This window comes from Musa acuminata, chromosome BXJ1-11 (genome assembly GCF_036884655.1).
Source record: "Musa acuminata AAA Group cultivar baxijiao chromosome BXJ1-11, Cavendish_Baxijiao_AAA, whole genome shotgun sequence".
NCBI classification, from domain to species: Eukaryota; Viridiplantae; Streptophyta; class Magnoliopsida; order Zingiberales; family Musaceae; genus Musa; species Musa acuminata.
In genome coordinates, this window is record NC_088337.1 from 18,528,134 (window position 1) to 18,549,320 (window position 21,187).

Below are 21,187 nucleotides of genomic sequence, written 5' to 3' on the forward strand. Positions count from 1 at the left end.
GGATACCCCAAGGAAACTTGTGAGTATTATTTCTATCATCTCGAGGACCAAAAGGTCTTTGTAGCTAAGAGAGCAGTGTTCCTTGAGAAGGAACACATTCTTGGCGGAGATAGTGGGAGCATGATAGAGTTGAGCAAGGTTGGAGAACCAAGCTCAAGCACCATTGTACAGCCCGAGTTTGTTTGGGTACCTAACACACAAGTTTCAATTTTACATAGGTCTGGTAGAGTATCCCATCCTCTTGAGATATATGTGGGACATATTAGAGGAGAGGATGTTGAGAACATTGATCCTCAAACCAACGAGGAGGCTATTATGAGTATAGACTCCGGAAAGTGGCAAGAAGCCATGAATTCTGAGATGGATTATATGTACTCCAACAAGGTTTAGAACCTAGTTGATGCACCCGAAGGTATTGTACCCATCGGTTACAAGTGAATCTTTAAGAAAAAGATCGGAGTAGATGGAAAGGTAGAGACCTATAAAGTAAGGCTAGTGGCTAAGGGGTATCGTCAAAGGCAAAGTGTTGACTATGACGAAACCTTCTCACCCGTAGCAATGCTAAAATCCATCCGAATTCTATTGGCTATCGCAGCATACTATGATTATGAGGTCTGGCAGATGGATGTGAAAACTGTATTCCTCAATGGGAACCTCAAGGAGGAGGTGTATATAATATAACATGAGGGATTTGTGTCCAAGAACTACCCAAATAAGGTGTGCAGGTTGCTTAGATCTATTTATGGACTAAAGCAAGCTTCCCAAAATTGGAACATAAGATTTGATGAGACAATCATATCTTATGTCTTCGTTAAGAACGAATATGAGCCTTGTGTGTACAGGAAGTTAAGTGGGAGCGCTATCACCTTTTTGGTGTTATATGTGGATGACATCCTGATCATTGGGAATGACATAGAAATGCTATCCACAATAAAGGCTTGGTTATCTAGACACTTCTCCATGAAGGACTTAGGGGAAGCATCCTATATCTTAGGGATTCAGATCTATAGAGACAGATCTAAGAGGATGCTTGGCTTGTCCCAGCCCAAGTACATAGAAATCATTGTCAAAAGGTTTGGCATGGAAAATTCCAAGAGAGGTCTTATACCGATGAGACATGGGATATCGCTTTCTAGGAGTATGTCCCCAAGACTCCAAAAGAAAGGGCGAACATGGATATGATACCTTATACCTCAGTGATAGGGTCTATCATGTATGTCATGCTATGTACTAGGCCTGATATAGCGTATGCTCTGAGTGTCACGAGCAGGTATTAGGCGGATCTAGACTTGGAGTATTGAAAAGCAGTAAAGTGTATCCTTAAGTACTTGAGAAGGACTAAGGATCTTTTATTAGTATATAGAAGTAGTAGCCTCAGGGTTGAAGGCTACACAGACTCAAGTTTTCAATCTGATATCGATGATAGTAAGTCGAATTTGGGATATGTGTACACCTTGAATGGAGGAGTAGTGTGCTAGAAGAGTTCCAAGCAAGATACTACTACTGACTTCACCACAGAGGCGGAGTACATTATTGCAGCAGATGCAACAAAAGAGGGAGTCTGGATGAAGAAGTTCATCACAGATCGAGGAGTCGGGCTAAGTAGCGTGGAGTTGATTCCATATATTATGACAACTACGGGGCGATTACTCAAATAAGGGAACCCGACTCTCATCAGAAGTGTTCTGAGGAGGTTCTAGCTTATTAGAGAGATCATGACTTGAGGAGATGTAGTAGTGAAAAGAGTTACATCTGAAGATAACATTGCAGATCCACTAACAAAGCCGTTGTCTCAGATTGTCTTTGAGCGTCATAGGCGTCTAATAGGGATCAGACACATAGGTGACTGGCTTTAGGTCAAGTGGGAGATTGCTAGTCATAGGTGCCCAATAAGCCAATCACGTGAGTGATGACACGTGTGACTTGACACAGAATCTTTTTGCTTATTATATTTGGGCATTTATCACTTTATATTAACTATTGCATATATGCATGTATATATTATGATGTCCTTAGATCTATGTAATGGGAATCGGATCATGATGTGATCACGATAATGAGATTGACTCACCTTTAAACACGGATCCTAAATAATCCCGGTCATAGGTTACTCGAGAGGGACATCATGATAACCGGACAGACTGGTGTGCTGTATAATCGTCCATATGATGGATGCAGCTGGTCTCATAGCTGCTCATGTAGGGACACTAGGGATACAGTATAGGTGCTCATTGGAGAATGAGTTCATTGATTGATCCGCTTGCGGAATGCTGGATGGTTGATGATGCCTTATTGTTAGACAATGATTCCGTAGCCCTAGTGGTGTATCTGGTCCTTAGACTTGAGATACTAAGGATGTCCTATATGAGTGCTCCACTCTTTGATACCAAACTTATAGGTTTGGATGTCCCAGATCTAGTACAACTGGTCATTGGGAGTGATAGTCGACCTTACGAGGGCTATTGAGTGTCAATAGAGGATCATCCACTCTCAGCATCATGAGAGAAATATCCCATATATTCTTGCTCAGACAAATACCTGGCCAGGGTCATCGGACTGAGAAAGAAAGAGTTCTCCAGGAGAATCCGATTAGAGCGAGACTCGGGAAGAAACCGTATGGGTCTGACAACACCATGCCCAATATATGGTCTCTAGGATATTAGATAGATGAGAGACTATAGGTACATGATAACTGAGGATAGACAGGTCCAATAGATTGGATTCCCCTATATCGTTTGGGGAATACGACATAGTGGCCTAGTACGTCCGTAGTCGATGAGTCGAGTGAATTATTACAAATATAATAATTCACTAAGTTAGAAGGAGTTCTGATAGGTATGACTCATAGCTAGCTCGATATTGGGCCTAGAGGGTCAAACACATATAGTAGGCATTGCGATGAGTAGAGGTTCGGATGTGAGATATCTACCGGAGCCCCTATCTTATTCGATATCCAATAAGCCTCTGAATTATTGGATCCCATGGACGAGATCCAATAAGAGCCCATGATAGATTATTGGATAGAGATCCACTAATCTAAAAGGCTTAGGTAATTGGATGCAGATCCAATACCCACTAGGGGAGGATCCATTAGAGTTTGACTGGGGACCTCTATAAGTAGGAGGGATTCAGTGGTTCATAGGCTAGAGTCTTTACTTGCCTCTCCTATTCTCCTCCCCCTCTCCACCTCAGAGTAGGCCTAGAGTTTTGAGGAGCGTCGTCGCAACCCTACTGTGTGGATCACCACTAGAGAGGAGGACGCTTGACCTTGACCTCCTTCACCCTCTCCTAGAGATCTGCAAGGAAATAGGGATATACGATCTCCCTAGGTAACATAATATATTCTATACATAGTTTGTTTCATGGATTTTTGCACACCAATCTTCGCACGATGATGAACATCTTTTTGGGTAATTGGGGATTTTATTTTTTTTCTTGTTCTTCCATTGAATATGTGATGTCGCCCCCAAGATTTCCCAATACCTTATTAGGTATTAGATCTTCATCCAATTACCTAAGCCTCTTAGATTAGTGGATCTCTATCCAATAATCTCTCATAGGCTTTTATTAGATCTCGTCCATGGGATCCAATAATTCAGGGGATTATTGGATATCCAATAAGATAGGGGCTCCGTCGGATATCTCATATCCGAACCTCTACTCATCGCAATGCCTACCATATGTGTGTGACCCTTTAGACCCAATATCGAGCTGGCCGTGAATCATACTTGTTAGAACTCCTTTTGGCTCAGTGAATTATAATCTTTATAATAATTCACTTGACTCCTCGACTACGGACATACTAGGCCACTACGCCGTAGTCCTGAGATGATACAGGGGAATCCAATCCATTGGACCTGTTTGTCCTCACTTACTATTTATTTAGAGTCCCTTATCTATCTAATATCCCAAAGATCATATACTAGGCATGGTGTTGTCAAACCCATACGATTTCTACTCAAGTCTTGCTCTAATCGGATTCTCCCGAAGAACTCTTTTTCTCTCAATACGAATAACTCTAGCTAGAGATTTGTCTGAGCAAGAATACATGAGATATTCCTCTCATGACATTGAGAGTGGATGATCCTCTATCGACACTCAATAGCCCTCGTAAGGCTGACTGCCACTCCCGATGACTGATTGTACTAGATCTGGGATATCCAAACCTATAAGTCCGGTATTAAAGAGTGGAGCACTTATACAGGGCATTCTTGGTGTCTTAAGTCTAAGGACCAGATACATTACTAAGACTATCGAATCGTTGTCTGACAATAAGGCATCATCAACCATTCAACATTCCGTAAGCGGATCAATTAGTGAACTTATTTTTCAATGAGCACCAGTACTGTATCCCTAGTATCCCCACACGAGCATCTGTGAGACTAGCTGCATCCATCATATGGACAGGTATACAGCACACCAGTCTGTTCAGTTATCTCGATGTCCCTCTCGAATAACCTATGACCGGGATTATTTAGGATCTGTGTTTAAAGGCAAATCGATCTCATTATCATGATCTCATCATGATCTGATTCCCATTGCATAGATTCAAGGACATCATAATATATATATATGCATATATGCAATAGTCAATATAAAATGATAAATGCCAAAATATAATAAGCAAAACGACTATCTATCAAGTCACACATGCCATCACTTACGTGATTGGCTTGCTGGGTACCTATGACTAGTAGATTTGTAATGGTTTGAAATTGTGTGTGTTATACCTTGATGACTAGAAACTATGTTTAAATGATGATATATAATGTATAAAATTTTGTATATGATGATGAGATTTATGATTAAAATTATTTCAACTTGGATTAAAAGGTTATCATTTATTTGAATGATGCTTTATTTCAATATGATATATTGATAGAGGGAGTTTAGTTTAGGAGTTTAGTTTAAACTCCGTTATCAATTGGTTATCATCATCCAAAAGTGGGAGATTGCTGAATCTTAGATTTTAATTATGAAATCAATTGATGAAAATATGATCTAATGTGCATTTTGTTAGGATTGGAGTGGCAGTAAGAGGGGGGAGGGTGAATTAGTGCAGCGGATTAAAACTCATAAGTTTGAAATCTATTTCTTAAATGTGTAGAGATTTCGATTCGACGAAGGATGACTTAGCTAAAATAGCCTGAGTAAAGGTAGTCAAGAGTAGGGAGATGAAAACCGAATGATTTGCAGCTAAGTAGAGAAATGGTTCAGAAATTTAAACACTCACACATTCAAGGAACACCACGATATGTAGTGGTTTGATCAAATGACCTACATCCACTTTCGAAGCCTTCTTTGATGAGGCTTCCAACTTCCATTAGCAAATCACTTTGTAGGGGAAGGACCAAATACCCCTCTTACAACCTTCTTACAAGTGGTTCACACTCTTACAGATTTTTCCAAAGAGAAAGAGGGAGGTAAACACTTAAGCTATTAAAAACAAGACTTTGCTAGACTTTTTTTTTCACTTTCTAATTTGTCAAAAAGGTGTTATCTCTGCTGAGAATTGAGGGGTATTTATAGGCCCTAAGATGATTCAAATTTGGGCTCTAAATTTGAATTACTTTTGGGTTTTTCGGTATTGGCGGTGCCACCGCTTGTTAGTGGCGGTTCCACCGCCTGTCAATGTCTGACACTGACAATGTACTGGCGGTGCCACCGCCGGACCTCTCTGATTCTAGGTGATGCCACCGCCCAGTCCAACGGTGCCACCGCCTGGATGTTCTAGCTCACTTGTTGGGCTCCAAACTTAGCCCAAACTAGTCCAAACTCAGGCCCAATTGGCCCCTAACTGGGTTATAGGATTAATCCTTAATCCTAACCCAAATTATATGCAAACTACAAAATTAAGACATAGCCCTAAGCAAATTTTAACCGGTAACATCGAGTTTCCTTTCGGCGAGCTTTCCGGCGAACTTCTAGCGGACTTCCAATACACCCACGGATTTCTTCCGGCGAACTCCCAATAGGCTCCCGGTCTTATGGCGAGTTCAACGGGTTTTTGGCAAGTAGCTAAACTTTCTCGGTGATCTCCATAAACCTCTGACGATCTTTCCAGTGGACTTCCGAAACCTTCGGCAAGTCCCCGATTCCTTCTTGGTTGGTTCCAACAGCACTTCCGACGATTCTTCAGACTTTCGGCGGACTCTCGAACACCCATCGAACTTGACTCTGGTAGACGTGTTTTATGTCTTCAAGCTATCATAGTTAATCTTGCACACTTAAAACAAAACTTCGATTGAGATAATTAATCCTAAGCAATTAATCAAGTTGTCCGGCATGTCATTGGTCCCTCAACGCTTCGTCCGATTCTTCGGCACATCGTCCTCTCTTGCGGCCTATTACCCAATTGGCCAGTTGACTCCACAACTCCGATATCCTTGGCATAATCTCCGCTATTCTTGGCCCGATGCCCGAATCCACGACCTGAAGCCTTCTGTCGATACGTCAACCGATCCACCGGCCCGACGTCCAATCTTCTGACATGTTCCTCCGGCCCAACATGATTTTCCTGCTTTAATTGTCTCATCCTGATTGAAGCAACCTGCGTCACACAAAACGCAGATTAAAACATAAACACATATTGATTGGTTTCATCATCAAAATCTGAGATTCAATAATCTCCCCCTTTTTTATGATAACAACCAATCGACGACGGAGTTAACCTTAACTCCCAGAGTTTAAACAAACTCCCTCTATCAATATACCATATTGATAGATACTCTTGGATTCAAAAATCCTATTGAATCTCGGATTTTGATGATAAAATCAATTGATGGGTTAATTGATCTAAACCTTATTATTGAGTTAAGTGTGCAGGATAAACTACGATAACCAGAAAACACAAAGCAAGAATACCGGAGTCAAGTTCGATGGACGTTTAAGAGTCCGAAGAATCGTCGGAGATGCTACCGGAACCAACCGAGAAGAAATCGGGAACCTGTCGAAATTTTCAGAAGTTTGCTGAAGAGATCGTCGGAGGTTCACGGAGATCACCGAGAAGGCTCGGCTACTCGTTAAAGTCATCAGAAGTTCGGGAGCTTGTTGGGAGTCCGTCGGAAGAAGTTCGTCGGAAAGCTCGTCGGAACAAGACTAGACGTTAGCGGTTGAAAACTTGCTTAGGATGTTTTTTTTGTTATGTAGTTCACTTATAATTAGGATTAGGATTAAGAGATAATCCTATATCCTGGTTAGGGGCCAACTGGGCCCAAAATTAGACTTGGTTTGGGCTAAATTTGAAGCCCAACCAGTGAACCGAAGGGTCTGGTGGTGGCACCGCCCACCACCCGAGAGCTAGGCGGTGGCACCGCCCAGCACTGTCAGTGTCAGACACTGACAGGCGGTGGCACCGCCAGCATCGGGAACCCAAAGAGAATTCAAATTTTTGAGCCCAAATTTGAATCTTCTTGAGGCCTATAAATACCCCTCAAATCTCAGCTGAGATTACAACTTTTTGAGAAGCAATTGATTGAGAGAAAGGTCTTAGAAAAGTCTTTGCTAGTCTTGTTTTCAATTTGCTAGTGTTCACCTCCTTCTTTCTTACTGAAAATCTGTAAGAGAGTGAACCGCTTGTAAAAAGTTGTAAGAGGGGTATTTACTCTTCCCCTTCAAGAGATTTGCTAGTGGAAGGTGGGAGCCTCATCGAAGAGGGGCCTCGCAAGTGGATGTAGGTCATTTGACCGAACCACTGTAAAATCGGCGTGATCTCTGGTTTGCATTTACTTATTGTCATTTATATTACTGCAAACCATTTGCACTTTAATGCTCTACTTCTTTTTCTCCGTCTTACTTATCCCTTCAAGTTAAAATGCAATCGAAATGGTTTCAAACGAAAACATTGCTTTTATCGTACGAAGTTTTCAAAAGTGTTTAAATCGTCAAAAGTTTATCGCACTTTACCGCTGCACTAATTCACCCCCCCCCCCCCTCTTAGTGCCGCTCCGATCCTAACAATTGGTATCAGAGCTAGGCTGACTCTCATATTTGGTTTGATACCCAAGAGAGATGGCTTACTCCGTCATACATGAGGGTCATTCTATCACACGTCCACCCTTGTTTAATGGGTCGAATTATACTTATTGGAAGACTCGTATGAGGATCTTCCTTATTTCTATGGATTTCGAGCTTTGGACTATTGTTGAAAACGGATTTCAAAAATCTTCTCTTCCGATGAGCGAATGGAATGAATCGGAGAAGAAGGTTTTTGCTTTAAACGCAAAGGCTATGAATGCCTTGTTTTGTGCACTAGACAAAAATGAATTTAATCGTGTTTCAATTTGTGATTCGGCTTTTGATATTTGGAGAACTCTTGAGGTCACTCATGAAGGCACTAGCCGAGTGAAAGAGTCCAAAATCAACATCCTTGTGCACTCTTATGAACTTTTCCGAGAGAAAAACCAAGTGAGTCCATCGGAGACATGTACACCCGGTTCACGGATGTCATCAATGGACTCAAAGCTCTTGGTAAAGATTTTACTAACTTTGAACTAGTAACTAAAATCTTAAGATCCCTCCCTAAAAGTTGGGATTCAAAAGTTACGGCAATTCAAGAGGCTAAAGACCTTAAAACATTCCCTCTTGAATAACTTATTGGGTCTCTAATGACCTACGAAATGACATGTCAAGCTCATGATGAGCTCGAGAACCCCCCTTCCAAAGAACAGGAAAGATATGACACTCACATCACAAGAAGACCACTTGAAAGGAACATCAAGTGATGAGGACAGTGACAATGACATTGCACTTTTGAATCAAAAATTTAAAAAATATTTAAGAAAGAACAAATTTAAAAATAATACAAAAAATAAATTCGAACACAAGAAGGACCAAGTGATTTGCTATGAGTGCAAAAAACCGGGACACTACAAGAACGATTGTCCTCAAGCCATAAAGAGAACATCAAAGAAGAAGGTGCTTAAGGCAACGTGGGATGATTCAAGCACGTCCGAAGAAGAGGAGTCCAACACCGAGCAAGTTGTTCATTACGCCCTAATGGCCATCGGAGAAGAGGTAACAAATTTAATTGATGCAGATTTACCTTATCATGAATTATTAAATGCTTTCCATGAGTTATTTGATGAATGTAAGACAATTAGTAGAAAATACAAATTGCTAAAAAAGGAGCATGATAGAGTCACTTGTGATATCGATAAATTAAAAACTGAATATCATGATAGTTTAGCTCTATGTATAAAATGTCATTATCTAGAATCTCTACAAAAGGAGAACTTGCTACTTAAGGACACCTTGAAAAAATTCGAGGTTGGTAGCAAATCTTTGAACATGATCCTTACAAATAAGGGTCACGTTCCTAAAAGAAGTGGAATCGGATTTGTGAGAAGTCCTCACCAAAATCCAACCACATTCATTAAAGGCCCCAGCTTACATGTTCGGCACCAAAGCAATTGTAACTTTTGTTGCAAATATGGACATAAAACTTATAAATGTCCATTCAAGAAAATTAGTCCGAACAAACTAATTTGGGTTCCTAAAGGAACCATGATCAATTCTATGCAATATGATGAACAAGTTAAATCAGTTTTTAAGGCACCCAAAAGAAAATGGGTACCTAAAAATAATCCCTTCTTGTAGAAACATACACCATCACAAGCTAGGAGCAAGAGATGGTATCTAGATAGTGGATGCTCAAGACATATGACTGGAGATCCATCTCATTTCTCTATGCTCACTAGCAAAGAAGAAGGGTACGTCACCTTCGGAGACAACAACCAAGGCAAAATCATTGGCAAGAGAACCATAGGTAACAAATTAAATTGTTCTATTGATGATGTCTTACTAGTTGATGGATTGAAATATAATCTCTTGAGTGTTAGTCAATTATACGATAAAGGTTATATCGTTAGATTTGAATCAAATGTGTGTATTATTGAAAAACCAAACCATAACATAACTATGATTGCATTAAAACAAAATAATGTCTACACCATCAACCTTGATGAACTAAGTAATGAAATGTGCTTCTCCGCTTTAAATGATGATGCTTAGCTTTGGCATAGGAGACTAGGCCATGTAAGCATGAAACTAATATCTAAGATCTCATCTAGAGAATTAGTGCGAGGAATTCCAAATATAAAGTTTATTAAGGACAAAGTATACGATGCATGTCAACTAGGTAAACAAATAAAAACTAGTTTCAAACCAAAAACTCAAATTAGCGCCACTAGACCATTACAATTGATTCATTTGGACTTATTTGGACCAATTGACACAACAAGTCTAGGAGGAAGCAAATATGCGTTTGTAATTGTGGATGACTATACTAGATACACTTGGACCTATTTCTTAGCTCACAAAAGTGATTGCATCAAGTGTTTCTCTAAATTTTGTAAACTCATTCAAAATGAAAAGGGTTTCATGATTTCATCAATTCGGAGTGATCACGGTGACGAATTTCAAAACCATGACTTTCAAAATTTTTGTGAAGTTAATGGATACAATCACAACTTCTCCACTCCGAGGAATCCCCAACAAAATGGAGTAGTTGAAAGAAAAAATAGAAACCTACAAGAAATGGAAACAACGATGTTAAATGAACATAGTCTACCAAAGTATTTTTGGGCCGAAGCCGTAAATATGACTTGTTACATCATGAATAGGGTCCTAATAAGAATATCCCTATCAAAAACTCCCTATGAATTATGGAATAACAAAAAACCAAATATTTTCTATTTTAAAGTTTTCGGTTGTAAATGCTTTATTTTGAATGAAAGGGATGCCTTGGAAAAATTTGATGCTAAATCCGATGAAGGCATCTTTCTTGGTTACTCTTCCGTTTCTAAGGCTTTTCGGGTTTTTAACAAAAGAACCTTAGTAATAGAAGAGTCTATTCATATAGTTTTTAATGAAATTTCTAATTTAAAGAAAAATGATTTTGATGATGATCTTGGTTTTGATAATTTGAATTTAAATGAACCCCCTCCTCAAAATAGCAACTTGGATGCACCTTCTTCCGAAATTTCCTTGCCCAAGGAATGGAAGTATATAGATGCTCATCCAAAGGAGCTAATTATAGGAGATACATCAAAAGGGGTTCAAACTCGTTCCTCTTTCAAGAATTTTTGTGCTAACGCCGCCTTTCTTTCTCAAATCGAACCTAAATGCATTGACGAGGCCATAAAAGATGATTTTTGGGTTATTGCAATGCAAGAGGAATTGAATCAATTTGAGAGGAATAAGGTATGGAAGCTTGTTCCTAGACCTAGTGACCATTTAGTCATTGGTACTAAATGGGTCTTTAGAAACAAGCAAGACGAAAATGGTATCGTGGTTAGAAACAAGGCTAGATTAGTGGTCAAAGGTTTCAACCAAGAAGAAGGTATCGATTACGAAGAAACCTTCGCTCCCGTGGCTCGATTAGAAGCCATAAGGATGCTCCTTGCCTATGTTAGTAGTAATAATTTTAAACTATTTCAAATGGATGTCAAAAGTGCTTTCTTGAATGGTTTTATTTCCGAAGAAGTATATGTCGAACAACCTCCCGGATTTGAAAATTCTCTTCTTCCTAATCATGTATTCAAATTGACTAAGGCTCTCTATGGCTTGAAACAAGCTCCTAGAGCTTGGTATGAAAGGCTTAGTTCCTTTCTTATTTTAAATAATTTTACCAAAGGCAAGGTTGATACTACATTGTTTATTAAACATTTTGAAAATAATTTTCTTATTGTGCAAATTTATGTTGACGATATTATTTTTGGCTCTTCGAATGAATCACTATGTGAATCATTTGCCGAATGTATGAGTCATGAATTTAAAACGAGTTTAATGGGTGAATTAACTTTCTTTTTAGGATTACAAATCAAACAACTTAGGGATGGTATATTTCTTAACCAATCTAAATATACATTAGAATTGTTAAAACGATTTAATATGGATAATTCAAAAGCAATAAACACCCCTATGAGTACTGCGACTAAGTTAGATATGGATGAAAATAGTGAAAATTTTGATCAAAAAACATATAGGGGAATGATAGGTAGTCTACTCTACCTCACCGCGACTAGACCGGATATTATGTTTAGTGTAGGACTTTGCGCTAGGTTTCAATCAAATCCTAAATTATCTCATCTTAAAAGTGTTAAAAGAATATTTAGGTATCTTAAAGGAACTCCAAATCTAGGATTGTGGTATCCAAAATCTGAAAATTTTGATTTAATAGCTTATGCATATGCCGATTTTGGCGGATGCAGGATAGATAGAAAAAGTACATCCGGAAAATGCCAATTTTTAGGACATGCACTTGTTTCTTGGACTTCCAAGAAACAAAATTCAGTTGCACTATCTACGGCGAAAGCCGAGTACATTGCTGCAAGTGCATGTTGTGCGCAAGTTGTTTGGATGAAAAATACTTTAGAAGACTATGGAATTCACTTTAAAAATATTCCCATAAAATGTGATAATACTGTTAGGATCGAGAGCACTAAGAGGGGGGGGGGTGAATTAGTGCAGCGGAAATCGTATAATAAATTTAAAACCAAAAGCTGCGTTTGTTCAAAAACTATTATGATGCAAAAGCAAATTCTCAGTTTGTATCTAAGTGCAGTTTGCGTCTAAGCGCAGATTGCGTCTAAGCGCAGTTTTGCGTCTAAGCGCAGATTGCGTCTAAGCGCAGTTTTGCGTCTAAACGTAGTTTTACGTCTAAGCGCAGATTTACGTCTAAACGTAGATTTACGTCTAAACGCAGTTAGACGCAGATTTACGTCTAAACTTTGAAACTTGTTTGTATACTCGCAGAAGGCAGTATGCAGATGAAACCAAGACGTAAACGTGAACTGAAATCTGATGATTGAGCGAAGAAAGCCGATTTACGTCTGAATGCAGTTTTACGTCTAAATGTTGAAACTCGTTTGTAAGATCGTAGAGGACAGATTGCAGTTATTAATAGGATTAAAATGTAAGCGTAAACTGCAAGGAAGCTCGTTCGTAAAAGCACGGAAAACAGATTTGCAGAATCAAACGTAAACGTAAACTGTAATGTATGAAAATACGAGTTTACGTCTGAATGCAGATTTGGAAGAACAGCACTTAGAACTTGTTCGTGAAAGCGCAGAGAGCAGTAGTGATGAGGGAGGTTTGCAGTAATGATAAAGTGCTCGAAAATAAACGCAAACCAGAGATTTAGAGTGGTTCGGTCAGCCTTGACCTACTCCACTTTTGGCTTCCTCCACCGATGAGGTTGCCGACGTCAACTAGGTGCCTTCCTTCAATGGGCGAAGGCCAAACTTCCCTCTTACAGTTTCTCTCCTTTTGACAGGCTTAGGAGACAACCTTTACAGACCTTTCTCTCCTCACTTTACAGTTGAAAACTTGAAGAACAGAAGGAGGAGACTCAAGGGCTTTACAACACTTTTGAGCTCTTTAGAATCACAGAAAAGATCACAATTTCGGTATAGGTCTATGTCTTTTCAGTGCTGAATGGGTGGGGTATTTATAGGCCCCAACCCAATTCAAAATTCGAGCTCAAAACGATCAAATCGATCAAATCCCAGAATTCTGGGATCAGGCGGTTGCACCTCTCGACTGGAGAGGTGGCACCGCCTGGCAGAGCTCGAAGACTGAGCTCTGTCGATTGCTTCTTCTCTGCCAGAGCTCGAAGACTGAGCTCAATGGTTGCATCACCTGGCAGAGCTCGAAGACTGAGCTTGGTGGTTGCATCACCTGGCAGAGCTCGAAATCTGAGCTTGGTGGTTGCATCACTTGGCAGAGCTCCAAACTGAGCTCAAGCTGATGCACCATTCTGCCAGAGCTCGAAGACTGAGCTTGGTGAATGCATCACCTGGCAAAGCTCGAGACTGAGCTCAGGCTGATGCACCACTCTGCCAAAGCTCGAAGACTGAGCTTGGTGGTTGCATCGCCTGGCAGAGCTCGGAACTTGAGCTCTGGCGGTGCAACCTCTTGGCTGGAGCGGTTGCACCTCCCAGCCTTGCAACCCTGGCGGTTGCACCTCCTGGCTGGGGCGGTTGCACCTCCCAGCCCCACAGCCCAGGCGGTTGCACCTCCTGGCTGGGGCGGTTGCACCTCTCAACCCCACAGCTCAGGCGGTTGCACCTCCTGGCTGGGGCGGTTGCACCTCCTGGTGCAATCAGGGTCCGAATGGTTCACTCCATTCGACCCACTTTGAATCTTTTCAGGGGCCCAATTGCCCCAAGATTAAGCTAATGGGATCACCTCCCATTTTCCTGCTTAATCATCGTGCTAACTACGATTATCTCTAAGACAACTTCTGCAGCTTGCTCCGATGCGTCAATCGCTTCTTCCGGCGAGTTTCCGGCCAACTTCCGTCGATCAACCGATAACCCTCGGTGATCCTTCTGCGGACATCCGGCATACTCCTGGACTTTGCGACGATCCACTTGGCGAGTTCCGACGAGCTTCGCTTGGCAAGCTTCTGGACTTCTCGGATCTGTTCTCTCTGAACCTCCGACGACCGTCCGAACTTCCGTCGAACTCTCGAACTCCCAACGTGATCATGATCTTGACTCCGGCGCAACTCCTGCTGCTTGTCTTAATCTCATCGTAGTTAATCCTGCACACTTATCTCAACACATAGATTAGATAACAAATGACAATTGACTTCATCATCAAAATCCGAGATTCAACAATCTCCCCCTTTTTGATGATGACAATCAATTGATAAAGGAGTTATCCTTAACTCCCCCTATCTATATGCCATAGTTGAGATAAGTCAACCTTGAATTCAAGACCTAAGAATTCAAGTGACGTATTGATAAGTTAGATCAGTTAAACTTATCAATACTTCCATCATGATGCCTATCATGATGTATCTCTTCAAGAATTATGTCAAGGCATGACATACATCATCAAGTTTGTATGATAGTGTTTGTAACCAATCATCATGTAATCATATAAAGCTACGAAGGACTTTTTACATGATGCTTACATTTGAGATTTTCTAGTAAGTTTGCATTTTCTTCAAAATATCAAATCAAGATATGATGCAAACTATAGTACATGTTCACATATCTCTTGGTGATGCAAGGATGGCATAACATTGTTTATAGCATCACTCAACTATTTGTAACTATGACATAGATATGATTATGGCAGTTTAGCTATGACATAGTGTTTATCAATTCATATTTTTCTCCCCCTTTGTCATCAACAAAAAGCATGATAGCATGATCAAGCATATAAAGGAAGTCATGACACATATATCTCTTTATTGTTTTTGCTTGACGGAGGAAAGTCATTTTCCAAGGAGTTTTCATAAGAGTGTACGGGAACATCCCATTTTTAGCATACAACCCGAAAAATGAACTTCTTACATGCATTTGGTTAATAATATTTGTCACATAATTTGCAACATGTTATTTGATCAAGCGTTGTCAAGGCATGTAATAGTAATAACATCCGAAAGATAATTTTAACTAGTTTAAGTATTTGGACACATCAACATACCTAATTCTCTTCTTATGTAATCAAATTGTTCTTCACATAGGGGTTTTGTGAAGATATCAGCCAGTTGATGTTTGGTATCAATAAACTCTATGGTCACGTCATGATTAGTGACATGATCACGTATAAAGTGATGTTTAATATCAATGTGTTTTGTTCTTGAGTGTTGTATAGGATTTTTAGTTAAGCATATTGCACTCGTGTTATCACATTTAATGGGAATATCTTTAAGATTCACTTTGTAATCTTCTAAAGTGTTTTTCATCCATACAACTTGTGCACAGCATGCACTTGCTGCAATGTATTCAGCTTCGGTTGTTGATAGGGCAACCGAGTTTTGTTTCTTAGATGACCAGGATACAAGGGCATGTCCTAAAAATTGACATGATCCTGATGTGCTTTTTCTGTCTAGTTTACAGCCAGCGAAGTCCGCATCAGCATAGGCTGTTAATTCAAAATTTTCTGTTTTTGGGTACCATAATCCTAGATTGGTAGTTCCATTAAGATATCTGAGTATTCTTTTGACAGCTTTGAGATGAGATATCTTAGGGTCTGATTGAAATCTAGCACAAAGTCCTACACTGAACATAATGTCTGGTCTGGTGGCAGTGAGGTAAAGTAAACTTCCTATCATACCCCTATAGGTTTTTTGATCGAAGCTTTCTCCATTCTCATCAATTTCTAACTTAGTGGAGGTGCTCATAGGAGTGTCAATGGCTTTTGAATTATTCATTTTGAACTTCTTTAGCAAGCTTACAGCATATTTGGTTTGACTAATAAAGATGCCATTGCTTAGTTGTTTGATTTGTAGGCCTAAGAAGAATGTTAACTCTCCCATTAGACTCATTTCGAATTCATGACTCATAGTTTTCGAAAAGGATTCACAAAGAGATTCATTTGTAGAACCAAAGATAATGTCATCAACATAAATCTGAACAATGAGAAAATCATTTTCAAAATTCTTGATAAACAATGTAGTATCAACCTTGCCTTTTACGAAATTATTTTCAATGAGAAAAGAGCTAAGTCTCTCATACCAAGCCCTTGGGGCTTGCTTTAAACCATAGAGAGCTTTAGTTAATCTAAACACATGATTAGGGTAGCCATTATTTTCAAATCCAGGAGGTTGTTCAACATAAACTTCTTCGGAAATGAAACCATTTAGAAAAGCGCTTTTAACATCCATTTGAAATAACTTAAAATTATTGCAACTAGCATAGGCAAGGAGCATCCTTATGGCTTCCAATCGAGCCACAGGTGCGAAGGTTTCTTCGTAATCGATACCTTCTTCTTGGTTGAAACCTTTGGCCACTAATCTAGCCTTGTTTCTAACCACGATACCATTTTCATCTTGCTTGTTTCTAAAGACCCATTTAGTACCAATTACTAAATGGTCATTTGGCCTAGGAACAAGCGTCCACACCTCATTTCTCTCAAATTGATTTAATTCATCTTGCATTGCGATAATCCATGAATCATCTTTCATGGCTTCAACAACACATTTGGGTTCAATTTGGGAGAGAAAAGCGGCGTTGGCACAAAAGTTTTTAAAAAAAGATCGTGTTTGAACCCCTTTTGATGTGTCTCCTAGGATTAGCTCCTTAGGATGAGCATCTATATACTTCCAATCCTTGGGTAAGGATGTTTTGGAAGTGGATGCAACCAAGTTGCTAGTTGGAGACGGGGTTTCGTTTAAATTCAAGGAATCAAAATTAATATCATCATCAAGATCATTTTTCTTAATTTCTGAAATCTCATTGAAAACGACATGGATGGATTCTTCAATAATTAAGGTTCTTTTATTGAAGATGCGAAAAGCTTTAGAAACCAAAGAATAACCAAGAAAAATTCCTTCATCAGATTTAGCATCGAATTTTCCTAAGTTATCCTTTTCATTCAAGATAAAACACTTACACCCAAAGACTTTAAAATATGAGACATTGGGTTTTTTGTTATTCCATAACTCATAAGGAGTTTTGGTGAGTAAGGGTCTTACTAGGACTCTATTTAAAATATAACATGCAGTGTTTACAGCTTCGGCCCAAAAATATTTGGGTAGGCTATGTTCATTCAACATGGTTCTAGCCATTTCTTGCAAATTTCGATTTTTTCTTTCTACTACCCCATTTTGTTGAGGATTTCTTGGAGTAGAGAAGTTATGGTTGTATCCGTTGAGTTCACAGAATTCTTGGAAGTCATGGTTTTGAAATTCTCCACCGTGATCACTTCTAATTGACGAAATCATAGATTCCTTCTCATTTTGAACAAGTTTACAAAACTTGGTAAAATGTCTAAAGCATTCATTTTTTTGTTTTAAGAAGTAGGTCCATGTATATCTGCTGTAGTCATCAATAATGACAAAGGCGTATTTGCTACCTCCTAGACTCGATGTAGAGATTGGTCCGAACAAGTCCATATGGATCAATTGTAAGGGCCTAGAGGTGCTTATTTGATTCTTAGCTTTGAAGCTACCCCTAATTTGCTTACCTAATTGGCAAGCATCACATACATTATCTTTGATGAACTTGATATGAGGAATTCCTCTTACAAGTTCTCTAGATGATACTTGATTGATTAGTTTCATGCTAGCATGACCTAATCTTCTATGCCATAGCCAAGCATCCTCATTCATAACGGCAAAGCACATTTCATCACATAAGTTATTGATGTCAATAGTGTATACGTTGTTTTGTTTTAATGCAATCATAGATATATTTTTGTGTGGTTTTTCAATGATGCAGGCATTAGATTCAAATCTTATAATATATCCTTTATCACATAATTGACTAATGCTCAAGAGGTTATGTTTTAAACCATCAACTAGTAAAACATCTTCAATAGAGAGGTTGGATTTGTTACCAATGGTTCCTTTGCCAATGATTTTACCCTTGTTGTTGTCTCCGAAGGTGACATATCCTTCGTCTATGCTAGAGAGCTTAGAGAATTGAGATGGATCTCCGGTCATATGCCTTGAGCATCCACTATCAAGGTACCATTTCTTGCTCCTAGCTTGCAATTGTTTAGTTTTCTACAAGAAAGGATGACGTTTAGGTACCCATTTGCTTTTGGGTGCCTCATAAATAGATCTACATTTTCTATCATGTTGCATAGAGTTTATCATGGTTCCTTTAGGAACCCAAATTAATTTGTTTGGACTTATTTTCTTGAATGGACAACAATGTGTCTTGTGTCCAGATTTGCAACAAAAGTTGCACTTGGTTTGGTGTTGAACGTGTAAGATGGGGCCTTTTACAAAGGTAGTTGGATTTCGGTGAGAACTCCTCACAAATCCAATCCCACTTCTTTTGGGAGCATGACCCTTGTTTGTAAGGATCATGTTTAATGACTTGCTACCAACCTCGAATTTCTTCAAGGTGTCCTTAAGCAGCAAGTTTTCTTTTTGTATAGTTTCTAAATCATGACATTTGATACATGAGTTTAAACTATCATGATGTTCGACTTTTAACTTATCAAACTCACAAGTAAGATTATCATGTACCCTTTTTAGCAACTTGTATTTTCTATTTATAACTTTGCATTCATCAAATAAATCATGGAAGGCATTTAATAATTCATCGAAAGATAAATCAGCATCTAATAAATCTGTTACCTCCCCTTCGATGGCCATAAAGGCGTAATGAGCAACTTGCTCGGTGTTGGATTCTTCTTCCTCGGATGCGCTCGAATCATCCCATGTTGCTTGGAGCGCCTTCTTCTTTGTTGTTCTTTTCTTGACTTGGGGACAATCACTTTTGTAATGTCCCGGCTTTTTACATTCATAGCAGATCACTTGGTCCTTCTTAGGTTCAAGTTTATTTTTCACATCGTTTTTAAACTTGTTTCTTTTGAAGAATTTTTTAAACTTTCTTGTCAACAGTGCCAAGTCATCGTCACAATCCTCATCACTTGAGTTTTCTCTCAAGTGGCATTCAGAAGTTTTAAGTGCCATATCCTTCCTGTTCTTTGGAAGGATGTCTTCTTGCTCTTCATGAGCTTTGCAGGTCATTTCGTAGGTCATTAATGACCCGATTAGTTCTTCAAGAGGGAAATTTTGCAGATCTTTTGCCTCTTGAATGGCGGTGACTTTAGGATCCCAACTCTTAGGAAGGGATCTTAGTATCTTATTAACAAGCTCAAAATCCGTAAAGCTCTTTCCGAGTCCTTTTAGACCGTTGACGACATCCGTGAAACGGGTAAACATGTCGCCAATGGTTTCACTCGGTTTCATTCGGAAAAGTTCAAAAGAATGCAGCAACAGATTGATTTTTGACTCTTTCACTCTACTTGTGCCCTCGTGGGTCACTTCAAGTGTGTGCCAAATATCAAAAGCAGTTTCGCAAGTTGAAACACGATTAAACTCGTTTTTATCAAGAGCGCAAAATAAGGCATTCATAGCCTTTGCATTAAGAGCGAAAGCCTTCTTCTCCAAATCGTTCCAATCGATCATTGGAAGAGAAGATTTTGAAAATCCATTTTCAACAAGGTTCCACAGTTCAAAATCCATAGAAATAAGAAAGATCCTCATTCGGGTCTTCCAGTAAGTGTAGTCCGTTCCACTGAACATGGGTGGACGTGTAATCGAATGCCCCTCTTGGTTTCCGGCGTATGCCATCTCTCTTGGGTTTTAATCCTTTAGAGAGTTAACCTCGCTCTGATACCAATTGTTAGGATCGAGAGCACTAAGAGGGGGGGGGGTGAATTAGTGCAGCGGAAATCGTATAATAAATTTAAAACCAAAAGCTGCGTTTGTTCAAAAACTATTATGATGCAAAAGCAAATTCTCAGTTTGTATCTAAGTGCAGTTTGCGTCTAAGCGCAGATTGCGTCTAAGCGCAGTTTTGCGTCTAAGCGCAGATTGCGTCTAAGCGCAGTTTTGCGTCTAAACGTAGTTTTACGTCTAAGCGCAGATTTACGTCTAAACGTAGATTTACGTCTAAACGCAGTTAGACGCAGATTTACGTCTAAACTTTGAAACTTGTTTGTATACTCGCAGAAGGCAGTATGCAGATGAAACCAAGACGTAAACGTGAACTGAAATCTGATGATTGAGCGAAGAAAGCCGATTTACGTCTGAATGCAGTTTTACGTCTAAATGTTGAAACTCGTTTGTAAGATCGTAGAGGACAGATTGCAGTTATTAATAGGATTAAAATGTAAGCGTAAACTGCAAGGAAGCTCGTTCGTAAAAGCACGGAAAACAGATTTGCAGAATCAAACGTAAACGTAAACTGTAATGTATGAAAATACGAGTTTACGTCTGAATGCAGATTTGGAAGAACAGCACTTAGAACTTGTTCGTGAAAGCGCAGAGAGCAGTAGTGATGAGGGAGGTTTGCAGTAATGATAAAGTGCTCGAAAATAAACGCAAACCAGAGATTTAGAGTGGTTCGGTCAGCCTTGACCTACTCCACTTTTGGCTTCCTCCACCGATGAGGTTGCCGACGTCAACTAGGTGCCTTCCTTCAATGGGCGAAGGCCAAACTTCCCTCTTACAGTTTCTCTCCTTTTGACAGGCTTAGGAGACAACCTTTACAGACCTTTCTCTCCTCACTTTACAGTTGAAAACTTGAAGAATAGAAGGAGGAGACTCAAGGGCTTTACAACACTTTTGAGCTCTTTAGAATCACAGAAAAGATCACAATTTCGGTATAGGTCTATGTCTTTTCAGTGCTGAATGGGTGGGGTATTTATAGGCCCCAACCCAATTCAAAATTCGAGCTCAAAACGATCAAATCGATCAAATCCCAGA